At 29.1% G+C, this 23,604-nt stretch overlaps 1 protein-coding gene across 2 annotated transcripts in view; it reads left to right on the top strand.

Moving 5' to 3' along the window:
• The window catches only part of LOC107448055 (protein spitz), a 128,937-nt gene that overhangs the window by 29,180 nt on the left and 76,153 nt on the right, over window positions 1-23,604 (top strand). Inside the window, exon 1 of one of the 2 annotated variants that reach the window (XM_087151826.1) lies at window positions 2,900-3,125. The exons of the other annotated variant lie outside the window; for it this stretch is intronic. The gene's annotated coding sequence lies outside the window, so the exon portion shown is untranslated. Of the gene's footprint in view, window positions 1-2,899; window positions 3,126-23,604 lie in introns of those variants that run through there. 2 annotated transcript variants of the gene reach the window in all.

Genomic DNA, 23,604 nt, shown 5'->3' with positions numbered 1-23,604 from the left:
CTTTTGCTGAGAGGTCACGTACGCGCACTTAGAGCCTACAGTATTCTCCGGATGCCCCCTGACAGGGGCGGGACGGGGTTAAGCTTTGATTAGAACAGTTATACCAGGGCCGATACCGCGCACACTCGGTCACTTCGTAGATTAATCAAAGTGGTCATCCTCCCACTCACTGTCCACTTCCAGTGATGCTTGACTTTGGTAGTAATCTACTGAAAACCGTGTCTATCGATCAGTCCAGTGGGAAAATTTTTGGCGGTTGGACTTGCTGTAACGTGTTTTTTTTCCCTCCATTCGCCATTTCTCATCCATTGGTCATAATCTATACTGATTTCTCTATTGCAGATTTCTTTTTCTTGTGGTCTAGATAAAGTATATACCAAGTTCCATCCACTGGAACTGACTCTATGTGAGTTTATACAAGTTGACTTTCATTATTATTTAACCTGCTACAAGCTGCTTCAAAACTAATATTTATTTATGTTCGAACTTGTTAGTGCATCCACTTTTCTGTCTTATTCCCAATTTTGCAACATTGGACGTAATCCACAACACACCGCTTGCTAACACAAGCAAGTTCAAATGTGTGCAGATTAATGCGTAACTTCCCTTCTTTAATTACTCAAAATTACCTTTAATATCCTCAATTACCCAAAAACTATGTTTGAGCATTCATCTCTGCTCCAAAAGAGCCTTTTTTGAGTTTAACGAACCGTGAACGGCGAGATTAATCTGTGGTCAAACATGGTGGTACTGAAATCAAGAGTTAGCGTCTTTATAGGGTTATTCGCTTTCTGGTGTAAGTAAATACATAGAGGAATGGCTAAACCGAGTGGAGAGTAGAAAAGAAAAGAGATTGCGTGAGAGCATTGAAATAAGAATTATCCTCAGCTCATGTTACTCGGGACAACAACTGCCACCCCCTTTAATTGGAGGTCACAATCGTTTCTCTACCATAACTTTCGAATCTTTATATCTGTCGTGTTTTATTCGTCATGCTCACGTCCGTCGGAAATGTTCCTTCCAGGATTAAAGGGCATGTTTAAGCGTGATTTGGCAAATTTACAGAGATTTCTTCAGTCCCTCACAATTTAATTTATTTTTTCTTAATAATAATTAATTTGAACAAGATCATACCTCATACCTCCCAAACCAAGAAATTTGAAGAAAAAAAACTAAAATAGCAATGTAAATATTTTAGTATTTTGGAGCATGTACTACAATTGCAATTTAAATTATGATTTTTTCGCTGCTGAGATCATACAATTCAATTTCATTGCGTTAGTAAAAGTGTTCTAAAACCTTCTTGCAATACCAACCAGGCTATCCCAGCCCTTTCAACTATCTGTCTTTAAAGTGTCGATTGTTTTATGTAAGAAATATGTATATTTTGGGAAGAGGGTTAGAGAAATGCCATTACTTTCTATGCTATCAATAACATTTACTTCAGATTTCGGAAAATATTTGTAATGTAATCTAGTATAAATTTTCTTTTTAAAAAACAAGAAATCTAAATTTTAAATAATTAAAAAAAGTGAATATAGAGAGCTATTTTAAGCTCAATATAATTTTTTAAATAGATACATATTGAAAATGCACGGAAAATAAGAAATCCATTGCTCCGTTAAAAATAATGTCTTAAATTTTATAAAATTTCCTCTACATGTATTCTTAAAATACACTTTTTTTTAAAATCAATAATTTTGTAAATTATAAAAAGTGAAATATACTATCCAAATTTTACGGAATTACTTATGCTTAAAATAAATATTTTTTTAAAAAAGAAATAAATACTGTGCTTGTGAAGCAAACAACAGAAAGGTAAAAGACGATCCGAACTTAATTACTTTTCATACTAAAATTCTAAAGCACATATTCACCTATTCTGATTTTTTTAAAAAAAATAATGTATTCGTAAGAGTCAAAAGTTTTGAAAAATATAATTCAAACATTTAAAGAATTATACAAGCTTTTTTAAAACGGATAAGTTTATAATTATTTATCATCATTATATTATCAATTATTTATATATCATTATTTTTTGCAAAATATCTTTCTTTTCATTAAATACGTTAAAAAACATTTTCTGTAAAAAACATTTGCTATAGTTTGATAAACATAATGCTTTAATTAATTTCCTTCTACACAGCAAAATATTACAATATACTAAATTTTATTGAATTTCATGCATGTATTCATAAAACACATAAGTAAACATTATCACTACTCGGCATGAAAATCAATCTGGACATCATTTCTGTTAATTCTTACGTAAAATGACCTTTTAAATCCGAATATACCGCTTTCCTCCTTCGTGTTTTCCCATCACCTACAGTTTTCTAGATATTCCACCTAACTAGCCTTTGAGCTACATAAAGAGGAAAACCACGAAAACCTCCCAAGGTTAGCCCGGCACCAGGGGGATTCAAATCCATGATCCATCTACAAATTAGGATATTCTTACGTCAACAATATAGTAGGTGCGGACAGGAAGTAGAGTTCTTATCAACCTGCCATCACTAGGATTCGAACCTGTGTCACCTCATTGGGAGGAGCACGCTATATCCGACCATGGTTCTGTCCCCTTACTTTGTGAAAAAAAAATTCGTTGCATTTTTTAGCAATTATTTTCTGATTAGTTTAACTTCCAACTCCCGATTCGAATCCAGAACACTCTCATTGAAGTGATCGTCCCTATTGAAAACTTTATAAATTAAAAATAATAAAAAATAGATTGTAAAAATAATCAGTTAAGAAAATAACCAAATTATTTATTTATTTATTTTTAAACCATTATCTAAACATTAGGTGTGGCGCACTGCTTTCAAATGCGCCAGGCAAACATTAAATGATACTTCGAACTCTGTGTCCCATGACGAACTTTTCTCTCTTCCCACGCATTGATACAGCTGCTTCCAATTCGATCAAAGCGATACTCATTTTTTATAACATGTCGAAACATGCTAAATCAAGCGCGATAGGAAAGATGTGTAACGGAGAGTCATTATTGCTTCCTTGTTTCGTTTTGTTAAGTTTACTACACTCTTGAAATCACTTGGAACTAGGTAGTTACAATAAATTGCGTCTAATCGTTTTACACAGACGTACTGAGATCGAAGATGATAAAGGTAAGTTAAGTTTATTATTTATTTATATTTTTTTTTTTTAGTTTTTCAGTAAAGGCTGGAATTTTAAACCTCAAGTTTTTTATTTTTCACTGAGAAACTGAAAGAAAAAAGTATCAATAATAATAATTTTTTAATTTCTTTCTAGCATAATTTTATTTCTCTGTGGAAAAAAAAAAAAGATTTTTTGTTATACAATCCGTATTCTTTCACTTTTACTTTAGAAAAATAATTTTTTCTTTTCCTTTAAAATTTTAATCTAAAACATTTATTTCAATTTTTAAAATTGCTTAAAAAAAATTTTCGATACGAATATTTAAAAATTGTGTTGTTTATATAACTTAGTATTATTTGTAATACTAAGTTGTATAAATAAAATAGTTTACATATTGTATGATAACATAATACTAACTCATTGTTGTTTTGGGGTATAATAAAACGTTCTGTGTATAGTGAAGAAAGGAATTTGTAATGTAAATAAAATAGTTTGCTTACATAATTGACAAACACAAATAATAATTAAATGTAACATTTTAAAAGTAGTTCAAATGCTTCTGTAATATAATGGTGGAAAATTCAAATTTTGCCTGATCAAAATTGAATGAATGACCATAATTTTGAGAAGTAAATAGTGCTAATTGAATTAACATAATTTTGACAAGCAAAATATGTTCATTCAATTTAAGGAAAAGTTTCCAGTCATATTTTTTTAAAAATAAATATTGGCAAGCAAACCATATTTCATCAACAGTCTCACAAGCAACAATATGTAAGAAGACGCTGCCAGGTTATTGGGAGACAGGGTACAGGGAAGGGTGTGCCCATAAATAAAATTGTCCTATATTAGTCCCTGGGTGTGTCTTATACAACTAAAAAAAATGGATAAATTAATAGAAATGGATAAATTTACTAATGGATTAATTTACTAATGGATAAATTAATCGAAATTTATTAAAATAGCATGATATAAATCCAATTTTCCAAATTTTTAAATACTCTACTGGTAGTTCCTAATAGAACGAAATTTTAAACTCTTAAATTATATAAATATTCTTACAGTGTATGTTATACAGATATAAATCTCCAAAATCAACAGTAAAAACACATTATTATGAAAATCACTCCAATGTTGAACCAGCATATCACAAATATGATCCGTATTTGTAACTTTAGTAAGGAGCTAAACTAAATCGCATTAACCGCTCAAGTGGAACCGTAATATCATGCAATTACATAAGGATTAATTTGCTCAATATTGTGACTCAACTACGCAAATTAATTTAGCAAATTAGTTCAACACGCTTAAAAACTTCGAAAAGTGTAGAATTTAGCAAATCCGAAGAAAAATTAATAGTAAATTTGTCTGTCTTGACTGTTGTATTCATAAGCAAAGACTTTATTGGCTACTGAACTGATACTACTAAAAGTCATACTACTTTCTAGAATTTCTTAAGAGAGATCCTGATATTTTCCAAAAAACAATTCGTCGATAGTTCAGACATTTACAATACTATTTTTCCTCAAAAATGTGACTAAAAATTTTTGCACAGTACATTTTACCAAATTTAAGCCTTCAGAGTTCATATTATCAATGAAGTTAGAAAAATTGCAGTAAAATTTAAACTGTGCTTCATCTCTTGAATATCCGTGGAAAAAAAAGGTCATGCTGTTAGATTTCAGATTACCACTGTTAATATTACTGACTGCTACATTTAACCAGGTCAGCTAGGTAGTTAAGATTCAGAGCGTTAACTTACAATTCGTAGGAAAAATAGTTTCGTCTTGCTACAGATCTTCCTCTTTTACAACTCTTACCAACGCTGTTTTATTTTATAATTAATTGCAGTTAAAAGTTTAATTTTATTTGTACTAATTCATTTTAAAATCATTATCAAGATCTATCAGAGCAAAGAAAGGATTAAAACCTTCAAAAACTAGATTATTTGAAGTTGCGGTTGAAAGGTAATTCAATAAGTTTGAGTCAAATGCACCTCTTTGATGAAAGTCTCGACATAAAATGCTTATTACTAACATTTCCAACTATTTATAGAAACCTAATGATGCTGTCGAAGTTTTCCATTGTTGTCGGTTTACTTTTATTGGTCGAAAAATCTCAATTCAATTTTCCCACATTAATTTTCTTATTTTTTATTTATTTATTTTTTATTATATCATCAACATAAAATTAATAAAAGTCATAAAGGCATTGTTTTCCTGAAAAATATTTTTGTATCCTAAATGTAAAGGTTATTCCCTGTAATATTCATTTCTATTATTTTACTCCGCTATTATTACGTTTTTGATTTTGTTTGTTTTCTAAATTAAGAGTTTGAAACTAAAAGAATTGTTTCTTTATTATAACGTAATTCTATGGCATTACTTTGCAATGGCATTACTTTATGGCATTACTACTCAAATCGATATCTAACCATATTAACCGTTTTACAATTTTTTTTTGGTGTAAATTACATTAATATGCTATTATAAATTGTCGATATGAAGTTTCATTAAATGATTTAGAATTTAATGTACTTTATGCACAAATTGTATTTATATCAGCCTGTTTGTTAAGTAAAAATATTAATGTTGTTAAGTAAAAATATAAATTACGATTTACACAAAATTTGTTGTAAGAATATACCTTCAATTTTAAATTTTACATATTTAAAAAAAAATGATTACAAAGCAAAATTATTTATCAGTAATCGATCTTAATGGAATGCTAAGGGAAATGGAATCACACGAGATCTTACATACTATTTACCAATTTGACTCATAATTAACATTTAATATAAAAATTTAAATATTAAACGCGTGGGAAGTGGGACCACAAGCGTAAACAAAGAGAATTCTTTGTAGTACGTATATTTTAAGTGGACACTTTCATTTCGTAGAAAAAAAACTGTTTTATGCTAAAAAAAAAAAAAAACAATAATTGCAAACAATCATCGGGGTTGATGAGCGGCAGCGAACAGTTATAATATGAAACAATGAACTTTACATTAGTAAACAATGATAATTTCAATCACGCGTCGTTTTTGCCTTGTCTCGTTGAACGTTTTCAGATAAATTTCAATATAATAAATTATCATATCTTTAAAAGAAAGCAATAATAAATCTAACAAAATAAAATATTGTTCCAGTGAATAGTTTTATTTTCGCAATGAAAAATTTTTTTTAAACTTTATTCATAAGTAAATAAGATCCCTCCTCAGAGAATTCTAAAAAAAAGTTTATCCAAAGTTACCAAAATGTAAAAACGTATCAAATTAGTATTTTGGTAGTTCGAGAGTTAAAACTAATGTTAAATCCTGTCATGGATAATATCAATGTTTTATGCTTCATTAATTCAAAAAGAGTTCAGAAAAAAATTTCTTCTCTTCAATGCCCATCATAATTAAGGAGCTTAGTGAAGAAAATTTTCAAGTGATCTTTTTTTGAAACATTAAAATTTTTTGAACAACGAAAATTTTTTTGTCTTGTTTAATTTATTATTTTTCTCAAGTCTTGGAATTTCACAGATCTTATAGAATAAAAGTACTAAGTCGCAATCTTTGAGCGTAGTTTTTGAAGTGATTGAAGCATTTATCAACAAACATAGGATGAATTTCTTGTAATTATACCTTAAAAAGCCACTGTTTTGGCAAAAAATTACAATGTCAAGAGTGCATATATGAGTATTAGAGATTTAAAAATTTCGCATACTGGAAATTTACAGACAAAAATTAAAGGCTAAAGTATAATATTAATTCCATATGATCAATGTATAAACTTTAAATCTAATTTGCTCTCGAATCCATTAAAATGGCACTTAGTTCTTTAAACATTCAGTTCTTCAAATATGCTTTAAGAAAGAAAAATTACGCATGTAATACATAGTTTAGGATGAGAAAATATTGTATTTGATAAAAATTAAATATTTTACTGACATATTTAAACTAGATCCTATAAACATTTAAACCTCCCGTCCCTGTGAACATGAAGTCTTCGAAGATCATGTAAAACTATCAAAATTGTTAAAGACATATTTAGTTTCCTGATTTCTTTTATGACCCATAAAAAAAGCGATATACATTGTATGAAAATATTTTGATGTTTGAAATTTGAAATAAGTTTTATTTATGCATGTAGGTCTGAGAAAAACCAAGAAAAAAAACCATTCAATTGATATTCCATACGCATACTACTATCATTGAAACTAGGTGTCTAATGAATCTTGCTACTACATAACAAGTTTCACCAAGTATGCTGCCTTATCCATTTAATACCTAGCACAATTGAATATCGCCAGTCTTAAAATCTGGAAAAACAAAGCCAATAGTTGACATAACCGATGGAAACAATGCGATATTTATAACGTAGGGAATTACTAATGTTCCTATTCTTTTAAGCGATTCCTACTTTTCTTGTTTTTCTATTAGAAACTGGTGCTATCATGAAGTGGACAATGACGGACACTAATCCTTCAGAGAATCTCAATTTAGACTTTATCGGGCCCTCTTTCACTTGGTGTCCTATTACGGGATTACACAAGATACTCGAGTTCTAACTACTAGAACTCGTTTCACTACTACGCATCAATGAGCCCTTTTTCTCTTGTTAACAAGGGATTTTCAACGACTTAACACGAGAATTTATTCTGAAAGTGTTATTTATGCAAAATTTAGATACATATTGGATGTGTGCTTGATTTTCTTTTAGTTTGCTCGAATGCAAGGAACTATAAAATTTTTGGACAAATGTAAAAGTCAATTAAATATATACATATATATATATATATATATATATATATATATATATATATATATATATATATATATATATATATATATATATATATATATATATATATATATATATATATATATATATATATATATATATATATATATATATATATATATATATATATATATATATATATATATATATATATATATATATATATATATATATATTCATCGTTAGAAAATTTATAGTCCCAAACATATCCAAGTTATTTACTTCATAAAACGACAAGGAATAAGATGGGCAGGCCACGTGATCAGAATGGATGAAGACCGTACTCAGAGGACTGTTTAGAAGAAATTTGGGTCCGTTAACGGACCCTTCACAAAATATGTTTTCATAAAAACGGAACCTTCACAAAATAAAAAATCTTTTAATCAAAAATCTTTTAATTGGACCCTTCATATATTTGTTTATTTTTATCATTGTTTTGTTATCGAATAAACCCTTCCCAAAGGGTTGAGGGAAAGAAAGACAGATGTAAACGAACTAAGTTTTGTCTTCGGCAGACGCTTCTTCCTATATTCGTCCGAAATGAATATCCTGCGTTCAGCAGTATAGGCTAAATACCAAATATTTGTATGTTGCATCTCCAATTTAGTAGCAGCAATTGCTGTTTATTTTTGAAAATTTAATTTATTTGAATTATAATTTTACAGTGCTCAACATAATCTCGTATCTATTTACAATTTAAAAACTCCTTGAAAAAGTTTTTTGTAATGACAGGACCCTATTTGCACAAATTCACAAACGCAGGACCTTGGTTGAAAAAATTTGACTTAACGTTTATTTTATATTCACAAATTACGAGTTATTTTTTCACAATTTTACAAAAACAGGACCTTTCGCAAAATGTCTGGACAGACCCCTGTTACCACAAAAAGAGTTTTCAATGCCAGACCAGTTGGCACACGAAACAGAGGCAGGCCGAATTTGCGATGATAGATGTCCTAGAAAAATACCTTTTTGTCTTAAAACCTAAAAACTGAAAAACGCTAGCTGGAAAAAGGTTAGCCTGGAAAAAACTTCTTGAGAAGGCCAAGGCCCACCCTGGACTGTCGAGTTATTGATGATGATGAAACATGTTCAAGTATCCGGTATATACATTCAATATTTTTTTGCTTAGATGTATCTGGTATATGATTATTAGTTTGTCGGCATGTAGAAAATTGTACTATTTTAGAAAGAACGTAACAGTGAAAATTTCTATATAAAAGTAATAATAATTTTTTATTTTTTGAAACCTCTAACGCATTCAAGTATTCAGGTTATAAATTTAAGGTTAATATATTTATATCATAACTGATTATTTTATTTTTTTGAAAAATAATTTCAACAGTTATTGTTATGTATAATATAAAATGGATAAATAATAATAAAATGGATAAATAATAAATATAATGGATGAAAAACCGTGAAAAAATAATGATTATACTTATACAATTTTAGAACATAACTGAGAAAAAATTAAAAATGAAATGTTTATTTTTAAAGAAAAAATACTTTTATCCAAATAACTGGGATACAAATTCAAGAAATATTCGAATGAATGTATCTGCATATCAGTTCGTTTGAATGTGCATAACTATATTAATTAATATAGAGAAAGAACATAACTATAAAAATTCTAGAAAACATTTTTGAATTTTCTATTTTTGAAAAAGTTACGAAATAAAAACTTCCACAGGTATTCAAACACCTTAGACGTACACATCGGAGTTGGGCAAAATGTAATCGATTGCATTTTTCGAATACAGTAATCAAATATTCGTAATCATGATTACAACTGTAATCGTGATTGCAATGGTCAATTACTCGCAAATCATTCATGATTTTGATGAAAACTGTCAACATGCATACATTTTGAGTACAGTGAGCGAAATAAAATAAAAACTGACCACCTTAAATACCTTTTGATCTAATGATCGGATCTTTACCCTCTAGAACTGAATCTTAATGGTTCGAAGGGAGTGACCTCAAACATACAAAAAAAATTTAGAGTAGGGGATATTTTAAGCCTCAAACTGAGCCTCAAAAGTATAAGGGGTACCCGCAATCTGAAAAATATTGTCCCCATAGTTTGATCAGGCTTGGCGGTCCCCGGTCCAATCCAAAAAGTGTTTCACTATATCTCAAGAACATTTTAAGCGAATAGAAAGTGTTTTGTTTTTGTCGGATTCAGATTTCTGACTCCCAAAATATAGGGTGTAGCCGCAATTTGAGAAATATAGTTTGGTCAGGTTCAAAGTTTGGACAACTTAATGTTCATTTTACTTTTTGCGTATTTCGACAAATGGTGAAAACTTTTTAAGCAAGTTGAAAAAATTTGCATACAATAATAAAATTTGTTTAACGAAGATAATTCCATGAAAAAATAACTTTTGGCAAATATTTAAGATTTTTTACTATTTTATTAAATAAGTAAAAAAAAAATTTGAAAGCAATTTTACACAAAAAAGTACAAATTTGTGCGAAATCAGTTCGTTCACGAGAAATTGAATTTTAAAACAAGATTTTTCAGTTCACTTAACAAGTTCTTGAGATAAGACGAAGTACGCAAAAAGTAAAATTAACATTAAGGGGTCTATACCTTGAACCACTCTCTGACTCCCCTGCCTACCCTTATGTTTTTGGCGTCAGAGCTCCAAATCAACAACAAAAAAAAAGTTGTTTATTTTTGTGTCTGATTTTTTAAATTAAAGTATAGTCTGCACTAATTAATCAGCATATTTGAGGTCACCCTCTCGAAACATTTGATTCAGTTCTAAAAATTGAAAATCCAATCGTTAGATCAAAAGTTATTCAGGATGGTCCGTTTTCTTTTTCTTTTACGTACATATATTTTATCTATATACATACATGTATTTCTGTACATACAATTCTGTACATTCATGCAAAACAATTGTATAGTATAGTAACTACGTATTTTATATTAACTAAATTGTATGCACGCAAATACTATACATTCATATATATCCGCATTCTTATGTACACACATTCCTATTTACATTCGTTGTATGCAAATGCGTACAAAATGTATCATTATACAATACATTATACAATATGCATTACATAATATAATCATACATACAGTATACAATCTTCTTTATTTGTAATCGTATATTTTGATTACCTAATTGTAATCATGAATTCATGTAATGAGATATTCGGATTATTTTTAATCACGATTATGAGTTATTGATAATTATAATCACGATTACAAGTAATTGGTTATTGTAATCACGATTACGAGTAATTAATTACTGTAATTGATTATTGAAATCACGAAAATGTTGCAATCAAAATTATGAATGTTTGTAGTCATGATTACGAGTAATTGATTATTGTTATCCCGATTACAGTTGTAGTTTAAATTTGTGATTATGATTTTGAGTAATTGATTAATAAGATCGATTACATTTCCCCCCAACTCTGATCTCAACAAAGATTAATCGATTGCTTATAATTAATTAAAGTTGTAATCGATTACTATAATCGACACTCAACTCTGATACATGAAGCAAACTTTTGTTCGATGAGACTTAATTTATAATTTATTCGAGTTTAATTAAAAATATATAAAATTCTAAAATGTAATTTATTTTTTCGTAAAATTTGGCAAGCGAAGCTTCTCCTAAGGCAACGAAACACTTGAGGAAAAGCACGTTATTAATTTACAAATTTAATTTACATATTTATTTTAAACATTCTGTTGAAAATCGAGGTGAAAAATCCAATTTCAAACTGTATGTGAACCGCTATCATGTTCTTTTTCTTTGCGTTTCTGGGAATGATTACCATTTAATAAAGAGTGAAATTTACGATCGAATGCTGAACGCCGAATGAAGATGTCTAGACATTTCCCCATCACTGTCGTAAATTTTCCTTTCTCTATGGATACCATTCTTTTACACACTTTTCTTCCCGTATTATTCTCCTCTTTGATCTTCTTTCAGTGCACCATGAGGGGAAAAAAACAGTTTTTCAGGAAGTCTTTATCTACATTCAGTCAATTTTAAAATGGTCAACTTTAAGGCTGTTTCTTTTTTTCTTTTAAAGTGACTATTAAATGGAGTTTGTTTAAACCTGTGTTTGTTTAAACTTAATACTCATCTAGAATATTTTAATTTTTATAGATGAAATTAAAACAAAATATTCCAATCTTTTTTTCTTTTTTTTTTCTTTGTTAAAATTTTGAATTTAACGAAAAAAAATGCAAGTCTGTTGATTTCGAATAAAAAGGGATTTCGCTAAAATTGTGAATTTAATGAAAAAAAAATTAGGGATTGATAATTTAATCATAAAAAATCGTATTAAAATGTACACCGGAACAAAAGAAGTAAAAGAAAAAAATATTGATTATTTTCAAAAATCGAAGCAGATATTAAAAAAAAAATCAATTTTGAAATAAAATAATAAATTAATAACCAATAATATAAAATAAAATACCAAAATAAAATAACCAAAATAATCTATTTTAAAAATTAATTATAAATTGATGGAGTTTCTTAAGTTTATTCTGAAGTATTCTACTCTTTAACTTTTAACCCATGAAAATAATATTATAAATATGAAAGCATATTATATAAATATGAAAAATAACCTCTATGAATTACAACGCATTTACTTTACTTAATATATGACTATAATTAATAATTTGAATTATAGTATTTTTTGTTTAATTGTACTGAATTGTTTTCTATTGAATTGCTGACGAACTTTAAATTTTAAGGATTGAAGCATTTTTAAAACTTTTTCAAAGCTGTGAATTTAAGTCCTTGATAAAATACATTTAAATTCAATTTTTATAAATACTTTTTAGTTGTTATTCGTTTATTTACTATAAAACACACACACACCACAGAAAGAAAAAAAAACATTTTCAATCACAAAAGAAACAGATAGTTCGAAAAAAAATTATGTAAGTAAATTAAATTTTAAGCGCAAGTTATTTTTCACAATTGCTAGAAAAACAATTAAAAAGATCATGAAAGTTGTAAAAATCTCTCGACTTTTGATGTAATGAAATTTGAAAAAGTTTTTTTTAAATAACGAATGGTAATAATTGTCGAATGGATAAAATTTGGTGAAGGTAATGTAATCAAGGCAAAAAGTGTAGTTTTTGAGGGTTTAGTTCTTGATAATTATTCTGAATAGACAAAGTAAATTTTAAAAGTGATTTCTGAATCTGTTAGACGGTTGTGGGGAAATAGATGATGAAAAGTTGGAAATTGTTGTGGTACCGACCCAATGTGGATATCCGAAGTTTGTTCCTTTGTACTAATACGCATTTGAAATTGCTGTTTGCACAAGCGATGCTTTGAATCGAACGTATTTTTGTATGCTAAATTAAATGTGATCAAAACCAAGCTGATTAAAAGCTAATTTAGAGCTTAAAAGTACAGTTTTTGTGCTTATTTATGCACCTAACATCATTACACAAAAAAGACATTGTTATTTTTTATTTATTTATTTATTTATTTATTTTGAAAAATCCAATAAGATTTTGGTAACAGGATTATGAGCAGTAGGGTATCTGGCAAAAATTATAATTTTCACACATGAAATTCCCATAACTTCTAAGCTTATTAACTCTTATCGAATACATTTTTTTCTCAATAAATTCGGATTAAAATAATTCAAAGGATCCAATAATTCGCTTATCTATATAACAATATCAAATGTTTAGAAAGGTATACGCAAAAAACTTGGTCAAGGCTCTGAACAGTCATTGTGAAGAACTGGGGCTCGATCCAGAGTGGCGGCATTTTTAGATCGATGGGTACCAACTGTCTGGGAACCAAAAACTGCCTATGTGCAGTGCTGACCACATTACAACAATCATGCTGTTGTTCACGAGATTGTGGAATCTTATCCTCCTTGACTCCCTGGCTTACAACGCGCTGTTGTGTGAATATTTTTCTTTTAAAAAAAAAACAGTAATTTTTATACATAAAAACTTTTACAATTTATGAACTATCAATTCTATTGACTTTATTTTGGTTTCATTAAATTTTTAAAAAAAGTGCATGAGATATAATATTGCCTAGACAAGAGATTCTAGTAAGTAAATAGGTGTTAATTAAAAGTTGTACTTTTTATACTTCATACATATCAAATCTCTTATAACATTTGATCTACTTGGCCTATCGACTTGGCTTTTGTGTCATTCGATTCAAGGTGAAAAAATACACAGGAAACAATATATTACTTGCCTAGAGTTAAGTTAACCCCGCCTAAAGTTAGTTAAACTCATAGTTAGTTAGCCTCTAGTTAAACTCATCTCGGTGGTGGATCAAATTTTAGGTATGGATATTGGGCAACAATTTTTAAAATAATTTTCAGCTTTCATCGGGGGCGTATTATTGATATGGCTTCATTACTTTAAAACTGAAATTCGATATGGTAGTTGTAGGAAACTATAAACTTATTTAACAACTTTCGAATGTTTCTACACTTCAAAGGTAACGTGCTGATTTAAATACCTTTCACTGACAAATATTTATCTTTTTTTTTTTACCATTTTCACCAATAGTAAAATAAAAATCATCTCATTTTTGGCCAAACATCAATTATTTATGAACACTCTTTCATAGGCTTGCAAATAATTCCTTGGAATATTCTGTCTCGATAGATGTGATTAAATACAATGCTTCCGCGTCCGTTTATCACTCGCTGACATTCCATTTCAAAGAATTTCCGCGCGCTTGAATCTCTTAGCTTCCGGAATGTTAGCTGACCTTTTCAAAATGCTAACCAGAAAAAAAAAATTCAATAACATGCGTTTTTTTTTTATTTCAAAAATACTTTTTATAAGGATAATTTTCAAAATTCCAATGCTCTTCACGTCAGCTTAATTTTTCCCCCGCATTTTTGCTAAGACTGTTTATTTGAATTGATGATCGGGTGTAGCTGAAAGAATAAAAACAAGCTATAGAATATATTTGAAATTCATTAAAAATTAAATTACAAAAAACAACCTGGCAGATGATGAAAAACAGTTCACCATTGAATTGTTGGGCCAGTTCGCCATTGAATTGTTGGGCCAGTTCGCCATTGAATTGTTGAACACCACAGACATAAATTGTTATTTCAATAATTCTCATAAATATTGTTACCAGAGTAAAACCTTTATCCCTGAATATTTAAATTGATTCTTCTACAAGTCATAGTTTCTTACTATCCACTTAACTTTTTGTGACGAACAGGATTAAATATTTATTCATTTATTTTACTTACTTTTCCTCTCAATGTCTTGGGGGCCAGACTGCCTTTAGCATATCTATCCATCTTGTCCTATCCATAGCAACCAACTCCTAACCCTAACTATATTTCACATTAATGTGGTGTGTTTAATGCAGAACCAAATGAAAAGTTTATAAAATATTCCATATTTCTGTTCCAAAATCCGAACAATTACAGAGATTTTTATTGATTCTTTTCCGAAATAGTAATTTCAAAAGAGATTCTGACCTTATTCAGGAACTTATGAGCAATAAAAATGATCTTTCACAAAAAGTCTAGCGTGACCCTTGATACTAATTATTTCACATTAATGAGATGTGTCTAGTACGGAACTGAATAATAGCAAACGAGTATGCTTATACACGGTGCGTAACGTTTTTAAAAAGTGCTTAAAGGTGCTTATTTTTGATTTTCGTTATCTAAAAACCCTTAAAGGTGCTTTTTTTTATTGGATGTTTTTAAAAAGTGCTTAATTTTTCCTTTTCGAAAATGAGCTTTTTCTTAACCATGTCAATTTTTGCCACGTATTATGCAAAAGTTTGGTTTTCACATTGTTCTATTCAACGTTTTCACAATTCATTCAAAGGCAATGCATTTCGGCGTACCGTCGGTCAGTAGCGTATGAAAGCGCCAATCATTTTACATGTTTGATGAAATACTTGCGAGTCCGCATGTGCGTCTGCTGAGCTGCGTTCGGTGCGATTCTTGCACTCTCATGTGCTCTACTGCATTTTGCAAGATATTCTCAATTTCGCGCTTCATTTTTCACCCTCTGAAATAAAACCGAATAATCTCTAGATCTTTTTATGGTGGCTAATATAATCAAGAAAAGAGTTCTCATGTATTCCTAACACTTTCAATGAGGTCTTTGCAGAGTGCAAAAAAAAGTGTTTATGGACCTCTGGAGGGTTCCTCCTCCATATAGTTGGTGTTTCAGAAAACGTCCTGGAAGTGCCTTGCTTTTTGAGGGACCTAGAAGCCAGAAGACTTGTTTATCTCGCTTTGCAAGTGGTCACTTGAGGTGTCTCTTGTATGTTCAGGGGCGAAAGACTTATGGACTTTGCACTAAATGTAGGACTGCTCAGGCTTCGCCTGAGCATATTCTAAACTGTATCGATTTTAAGATCGACGAGGTTTTTTCAAAACCTCATCTGTTTTTAGACTTTCTGGACATTTTTGGATTTATGGATTTGGTCTAATTGGGATGGACCTCTTGGGGATTAGAAACATCAACAGAAAAGAGTTCTTTATCGGAAACTAGTTATTTTATCATGATCATGTAAAGACTTTGAATAATATAAAATATTTTGCAATTTGTTAATTTGATAATTAATGTATATAGTGCTTAAAACTACTTAAAGGGTGCTTATGTTTTGTTGAAAGATTTGGCTTCACACCCTGTTGTAAAATATTCCATATTTCTTCAAATCCGGACAATTACGGAGGTTTTCATCGATTCTTCTTGCCGAATGGTGATTTCAAAAGAGATTCTGACCTTTTCTTTAAAGAAAATGGAGGGCTAGAGGGGGAAAATAAGTCAGGAAGCAAAATCAATTTATAAACGCTGGGTAGCAAGAGAGTGAAAAGCCAGGTGCTGCAAATAAAAAAAGGGAATAGTACTGATTAATGATGCAAAACGCGGTGCCCATCGCTAGTAAACAAGAACCGATCCATTGTGAGATCTAGTGCTTCAACACCGCAGCCACTCTTCTTCTTTTCAAACTTCGATCCAGTTCTTATTTTGTTCAAGGTGTTCTCAATAATCTCTCAAGAGCTTAAATTGTATAATATTTTAGGTAAATCTTATTACAACCGATGGAACATACTGAAAAAGAACCCATGTGTTTGTTATAAAGCTAGGAGAAAAAGATAAGCTTCATAAGAAGTTTGCTCATAAACATAATTTTTGCAAAGAATGTAGTTGCTTTACAACTTATCAAGTACTTCTAAACTCAAGTGTTAACAAATTTATTTTATTATAATTATCATGATGCAATTTTCAAATTCTCTAAGTATTGTTTTGGAGCATCATGCATTTTAAAATAAATATACTTATATATTTTATATAAAAATATGCAAAATACTTATATATTTTTAAAAAAGTATTTATATATTGATAAAAGAAAATAAAGCTAAAGTAAAATAAGGTAATCAAAAAGTGTAAAATATTAAGAAACAGGTTGATAAAATTTAGTTTTAGTGTATGTTTGAATAAAATAAAAAAAACTATTCGAAAAAAAAAATGGAAAAAAAAATTGACATTTTTTATCATAAACACTTTATCATTGTCCAAGCTATCTGAAAGTTTAGCATAAATCAATTTATGAAAACTAAAGTGCAAATTTTTATCAAATATTTGTGCTTAATAAAAATTGATTCATGAACTAGTTGATAAAATAATGCAGAATATAATAGTTAATTGTTAGTCTTTCAATTGAATAATTCACGTTAATAGTTTACTGCTGTTGAATGATTATGTTTCTAAATGGAGAATTCTTTTAAAAAGTGACAACTAAAATATATTATGTAAGTGTTGCAATGAAGAAACATAAAAAAATTATTCGCTAAACAATGACTTTCCAATTTAAAACATTTTCCCTGTAATAAACGAGTGAATTTTACGAAAAATTATAACTTCACTTTAAAAAAGTAAAAATTATTAAAAGTAAGTTAGTAAGTAAAAGGTTTTTCTTACGGCACACATAAGTGATACGAAGTGAACGTTTTCCTTTTTTTCCCCTTTCTTTTAAAGGAAAAAAAAGAGTAAAAGAAAGAAAGAAAATTTAAAAAAAAAATGAATATAATGCTACATTTTATACTATAAGTTAAGACGAAATAGGCATTAATAGTTACTCAAGATGATCTTGTTTATTATTATCAATTTCATTCAACTTACAAATTATGGTGTGAAATTCTTTATATTGTAAATATGTTTAGATAAGTTTTGCAATTGATCAAAACTGATACTTAAAAGGGAAAAGTATAACTATTTTTTCCGCAAATAATTTTTAAAATGATAAATTTTTTAAAATTTCAATTTTAAGGCTGTTGATATCGACTAAATTTTAGAAATCTCTTATTCATTTCTAACTACCTTACATCTACACTCTACTATTTTCTGCTCTACATTCTGGCTCTACTTTACACGGTATTGATTTACTTTGCCAAGTCCATGAATTTCAAAAATCGCAATAGATGAAGGCATCCCAGGATAATGTAAGTGCTTTTGGAAAGGAAAAAGATTCCAAGTGCATTATTCAGTGAACAGCTGACAATTAACTTTGCAAAACCTGCCTTTTGCCATCAATTTAGAGTTCTCCGACTGCGAAAAATATGATACTTTAAATGAGTGTTATGGATTAATAAATTTCGCCAATCGGAATCTTGTATACGAATAAAGGAAAGGCATGGTCTTTATTTCCTAATGTCAACGTATAAACTTTAAAGCTAATTTAATTAGCTGATCTCTCCATACATTAGACGAAAACAAAAAGCACCTGTCTATTACGATGTTGTTAAATATGAAGAATGGATTGTGAGCAGTTAAGCAATTTGTTCCATCAAATCCCAGTGGCTGTAAATATTGAATCGTGAAATCTCGTTACGACTACATCGTGACCTTACTATTTCAATCCCCTTTCAAGAAAATCATGTTCTTTCCGCCCCTCCCCGCTTTCTGATCCCTCAAGACCCCCGACGCGTGCCACGTGCTTCCTATATTTCCATCTGTCCACGGCGTCTTCTTTTACACAACAAGCCGAATAAGTTTGAGGAGGGGAATCCCTCTTTTACGCGGATTTTAAGGAATTGTAGATGCGAAAAAAATGAAGAGCAAGAAAAAATGCAGGTTGGTGATGATCCTTCTTCAATGATGTTCGCGTGCCAGCTGCTGGAAAGAGCTTAATCCGAGAGCACACGCGTGGCACCCGGTTGGAGAAGGAAAAAAAAATAATGTAAGAAAGTCGAGGGGTCTTATTGCTTACGATGTCCTCTTTAGCAATGTCTAAAATCTGCTGCCGTTTCGAATTACTTTTTCAATAATACAAACTACTATTTACCATTGCTCTCTAGCTGTATTTTCATGGCTCGCTAAACTGATATTTTATGATTTATAACAGGGCTTTATGACATCGGTGTCTTTTTTGAAGAACAGATTATTTTATCATGAAAAATTTCTCAGATTATTTATTATAAAATTTGACAGATTATATTTTATCATAAAAAAAGATCATTCATAAATTGCTTTTTTTTCTCACAAAATAGACCCTATACAAATTATTTTATCCAAAAATTGGCTCTTTAAAAATATTTTATCTAAAGAACTTCACAATATTTTTCATTTAAAACGAAATTTTTTCTTTTTTTTTTTTGTTGAAAAGTGGAGATGAAAACATGAAACGAAAAATACTATTAATGATACTTTATATTAATTTTAGGGCACAATTTTCTGTAAGTTAAGTAAGTTTTAATTTTTAGTTAAAAACGTGTTTGCTTTTTATAGCAGTGTATATAAAGTTAAATGCTTTTAAGAGAAACAGTACTTGTTATAAAAAATAGGTATTGTTACTTATCATTTTTGTTCATATTCATTTTTATATAACTTTCATTTATTTTTATTTTTTAATTTATTTTTAATATTTTAAAACTGCATTTTTAATTTAATACTTCGATTTCATTAATATTATTCCTACAATAAACTTACGTAATAAGAAAAAAAATCTTATTCCACTACAATTTGTTTCGATAAAAAGCATAAAAGTTATTAAAATAAAATGACTACTGTGAATATATAAAGTAAAATATTTTTTAAAATATGATATATATATATATATATATATATATATATATATATATATATATATATATATATATATATATATATATATATATATATATATATATATATATATATATATATATATATATATATATATATATATATATATAAACATTTCTACATATATTAGATTAGTTAGAAGATTTCATTTTGGTGAAGGTTTAAATTATAATTCATACTTATACATATTTTCTATGTTCAAAAACGATGTATTTACATTGTTTAAAGTATTTTTTATTCAACTACTTTAATTTGGAGGGGTTTGAATAACTAAAACTAACCTCTAGTAATAGTCTTGAGCAAAAGAAATTGTGACACCCTTTCAGTGAAAGTATTTCTTGTTTTTCAAAACTATTTTTACTGCTTATGAACAGTTCACTGGGAAAAAATAATAACATAGCGTTAATTGAAACGGCGCTTTCTGCCCTCACTCTAGGCACCTTTTATTCCGTATATCTCTTTTCCCTGCTTATGAAAATTTTATGCAGGGAATATAAATAATAACAACTAACCCTTTAGCATCGCTTCTCCCTTTCACTTGTTATTTCGTATTCTGTAAAACTGTTTTGCTTGCTTATGAGCAGTTTATAAATAAAAACAAAAAGCATAACACTTTTTGAAAGACTGCTTCTCACTGTCACTTAGTATTCTGCAAAACTGTTTTGCCTGCTTATGAACAGTTTATAAATATAAACAAAAAGCATAACACTTTTTGAAACTCTGCTTCTCACTGTCACTTAGTATTCTGCAAAACTGTTTTGCTTGCTTATGAACAGTTTATGTGGAAAAAATAAATATAAACAAATAACATAACGCTTTTTAAAACATCGTGCCGCATTGACACTTGTTATTTCTTACTGTGTAAAACTGTTTCGCCTGCTTATGAACAGCTTGTTATGCGTGGGAAATAAATAAAAACAAATAACATGGCATTTTTTAAAACATTGCTTTTCACTGTCACTTCTTATTTATTAAAACTGTTTTGCCTGCTTATGAACAGTTTATGTGGAACAATAAACAATAGAAAATAACATTGTGCTTTTTCAAATATCTTAAAACTGTTTACCACTTCCCTACTTATGATATGAACGTTGTACGAGAGAAAATAAATAATGCAACGCTAATTGAAACAATGCTTATTCTCTGTGTCTGTGGGAATCTTCTGCTTCTGTAGAACTGTTTTTTTATTTTCAAATTATTTACTGTATTTGTGGGGAAATTAATAATACAATGGTTTTGAAACACCGATTTTGATCACTTTAACTCTTCTTTTTATGTAAAAATATTTTCCCTGCTGATGAACTAATGAACTGTAATGCTAATGAACTGTGCTTGCGGAAAAAAATAACAGTTGATGAAACGGCGCTTCTCTTTGCGTTAAACTGCTTTCCCTGTTAATGAACATGCTTGCGAGAAAAATAATAAACGCTTATTGAAGCAGCGTTTCTCCATCGCCACACACGTTTCTTCTTCTGTAAAACTGCTTTTCCTGCTGACGAACGGTACTTGCAGAAAAAATTAAAACACCTATTGAAATAAACCTTTTCTCCGCCATTTAGCACACTTCTTTTTCTGTAAAACTATTTTCCCTGCTTATAAACAGTATATGCAGGGTAGAAATAATAACGCGACACTTTCTTAAGTACGCAATTCAATTCGGTACGGTTTTCTGTTCAACTTTTTTTCCTTGCTTATTAGCTGCATAGTAAGCAAAATAAAAAATAAATTTGAAGTAAAAAACTGAAATTAAATTGAGTAACTTTCGTAAAAAGACCACACATTAAAAAATTATTCGAATTAATTAGCGCTCACTATCATTCACGTTACGAAATTAAACGCAAAAATGAACTTCCTTTGAACATTTTATTTTCCCTAAGCTTATACCTTTGAAATTGAGGTACAGAAGGAGGCCGTTAGCAAGAAAATATACCTCCCGATATTTCAGTCAAGAGAAAAGTCAAAAGTGGTGTAATGTTGAACGAGTGTATAGTATGACATATGTATAGTTGGAGTAGGTAAAACAATAAAACATCTCTTTTTCTCGATTTAAAACTTTTTATTTAGATGCAAGGAAGAAAAAGTAGAATTACTCAATTAAACGCAATTTTTTCCTAATTAAACAGTTTTCACGCTACAGTTTTAAACAGTTTAACAGTAATTGAACAGTTTTCAGTAAAGTAATAACACAATGAAGAATAAAAAAACTTATATTACTCAAAGAAACCTCTTTTTGTAAAAATATTTTTTAATGTTTTAAATAGTGCATGCAGGATTTCCTTATCATTTCAATAGTACATATAGGAAAATCAATAAAGCTACGTTTTTTATTTTCGTTGAGAAACTGCTTTTCAGTGATATATATAATGAAGAGAAAGTTGAACTTGATAAATTCCTCAATGTACTTTTTCCCTGTAAAAATGTTTTCTGTGCTTGTGAACAGAATAATCACTTAAGATGCATTTTTGTTTTTGTTTTTTCATTAAAAAAAACTCTTTTCTCTGTTTATAAAGAGTTATAATGCAGTAAAAATATTGATAAAATGAATAGTGAAACTTAACTCAGTCTATGCAGCTTTTTTTTCTTCCTATAATTTTTTTTCTTTCTTTTCCAACAGTACATGCAGGTTTTTATTTTCCTTCAATAGCGCATGCAAGTAAATCAATCTACACCCTTTTCTCTGTGAAACTTCTTTACAGTGATATGAATGACACAATGAAGAGAAACTTAAATACTATGAAACTGTGCTTATTTTTCAGCGTACTTTTTTCTGCTGAACTGTTTTCCCGGCTACTTTTTATTCTGAATGCATTTCTTAATTTTTAACTGTGCATTCAGAATAAAAAGTTAGAATGCCATTTTTTCATGAAGAAAACTATTTTCTCTGTTTATGAAAAGTGGAATACAGGAAAAGTAATAACGTAACGAATTTTAAAACTTATCTCAGTCAATGCAATTTTTTTTCTTTTTTTTCTTCTTTTTTTGAAAAAATATAAAAAAGATTTCATTTCTAATTGTCTATGCAGGATTTTGTTTTGAACAGTAGAAAAATTATTAAAGTTACGCTTTTTTTTTTCCTATGTGAAACTGTTTTCCAGTAATATGAATAACAGAATAAAGAGAAAGTTGATAACAATAAAACAGTGCTTTTCTTTACTATTATGTTTTTCTGTATAACCGTTTTCTCTGTTTATGAACTCTACATGCAGAATACCCAACTAGAATGCGATTCAATTTTTTTCTCTCGAAAAAACCGTTCTCTCTGTTTATGTAAAGTGTAATGCAGGAAAAGTATCAACTCGATGATTGGAAAAACTTATCCCAGTCAATGCAGATGATTTTTTCTCCTTGTAAATATATATATTTTTCTTGCTTTAAACAGTGCTTTCAGAAAAATCACTAAAGCTATCCAATTTTCTATTCTTCAATGCAGAAATATGTAGTAAAGAGAAAGCAGAACATGATGATGTAATGCTTCTCCCACAATCAAAGGACTTTTTATCTGTAAAACTGTCTGCAAAGCAAGACTAATAAATATGTGTTTGTTTGTTTTCAATTTTTTGCCCATACAACTGCTTTCACTGCTTATGAGAAATATAATGTAGAATTAGAAGC

The sequence above is a fragment of the Parasteatoda tepidariorum genome, chromosome 9 (genome assembly GCF_982258835.1).
Source record: "Parasteatoda tepidariorum strain Cologne lab strain chromosome 9, Ptep-v5.0, whole genome shotgun sequence".
NCBI classification, from domain to species: Eukaryota; Metazoa; Arthropoda; class Arachnida; order Araneae; family Theridiidae; genus Parasteatoda; species Parasteatoda tepidariorum.
This window is presented reverse-complemented; position numbering and strand designations above follow the sequence as displayed.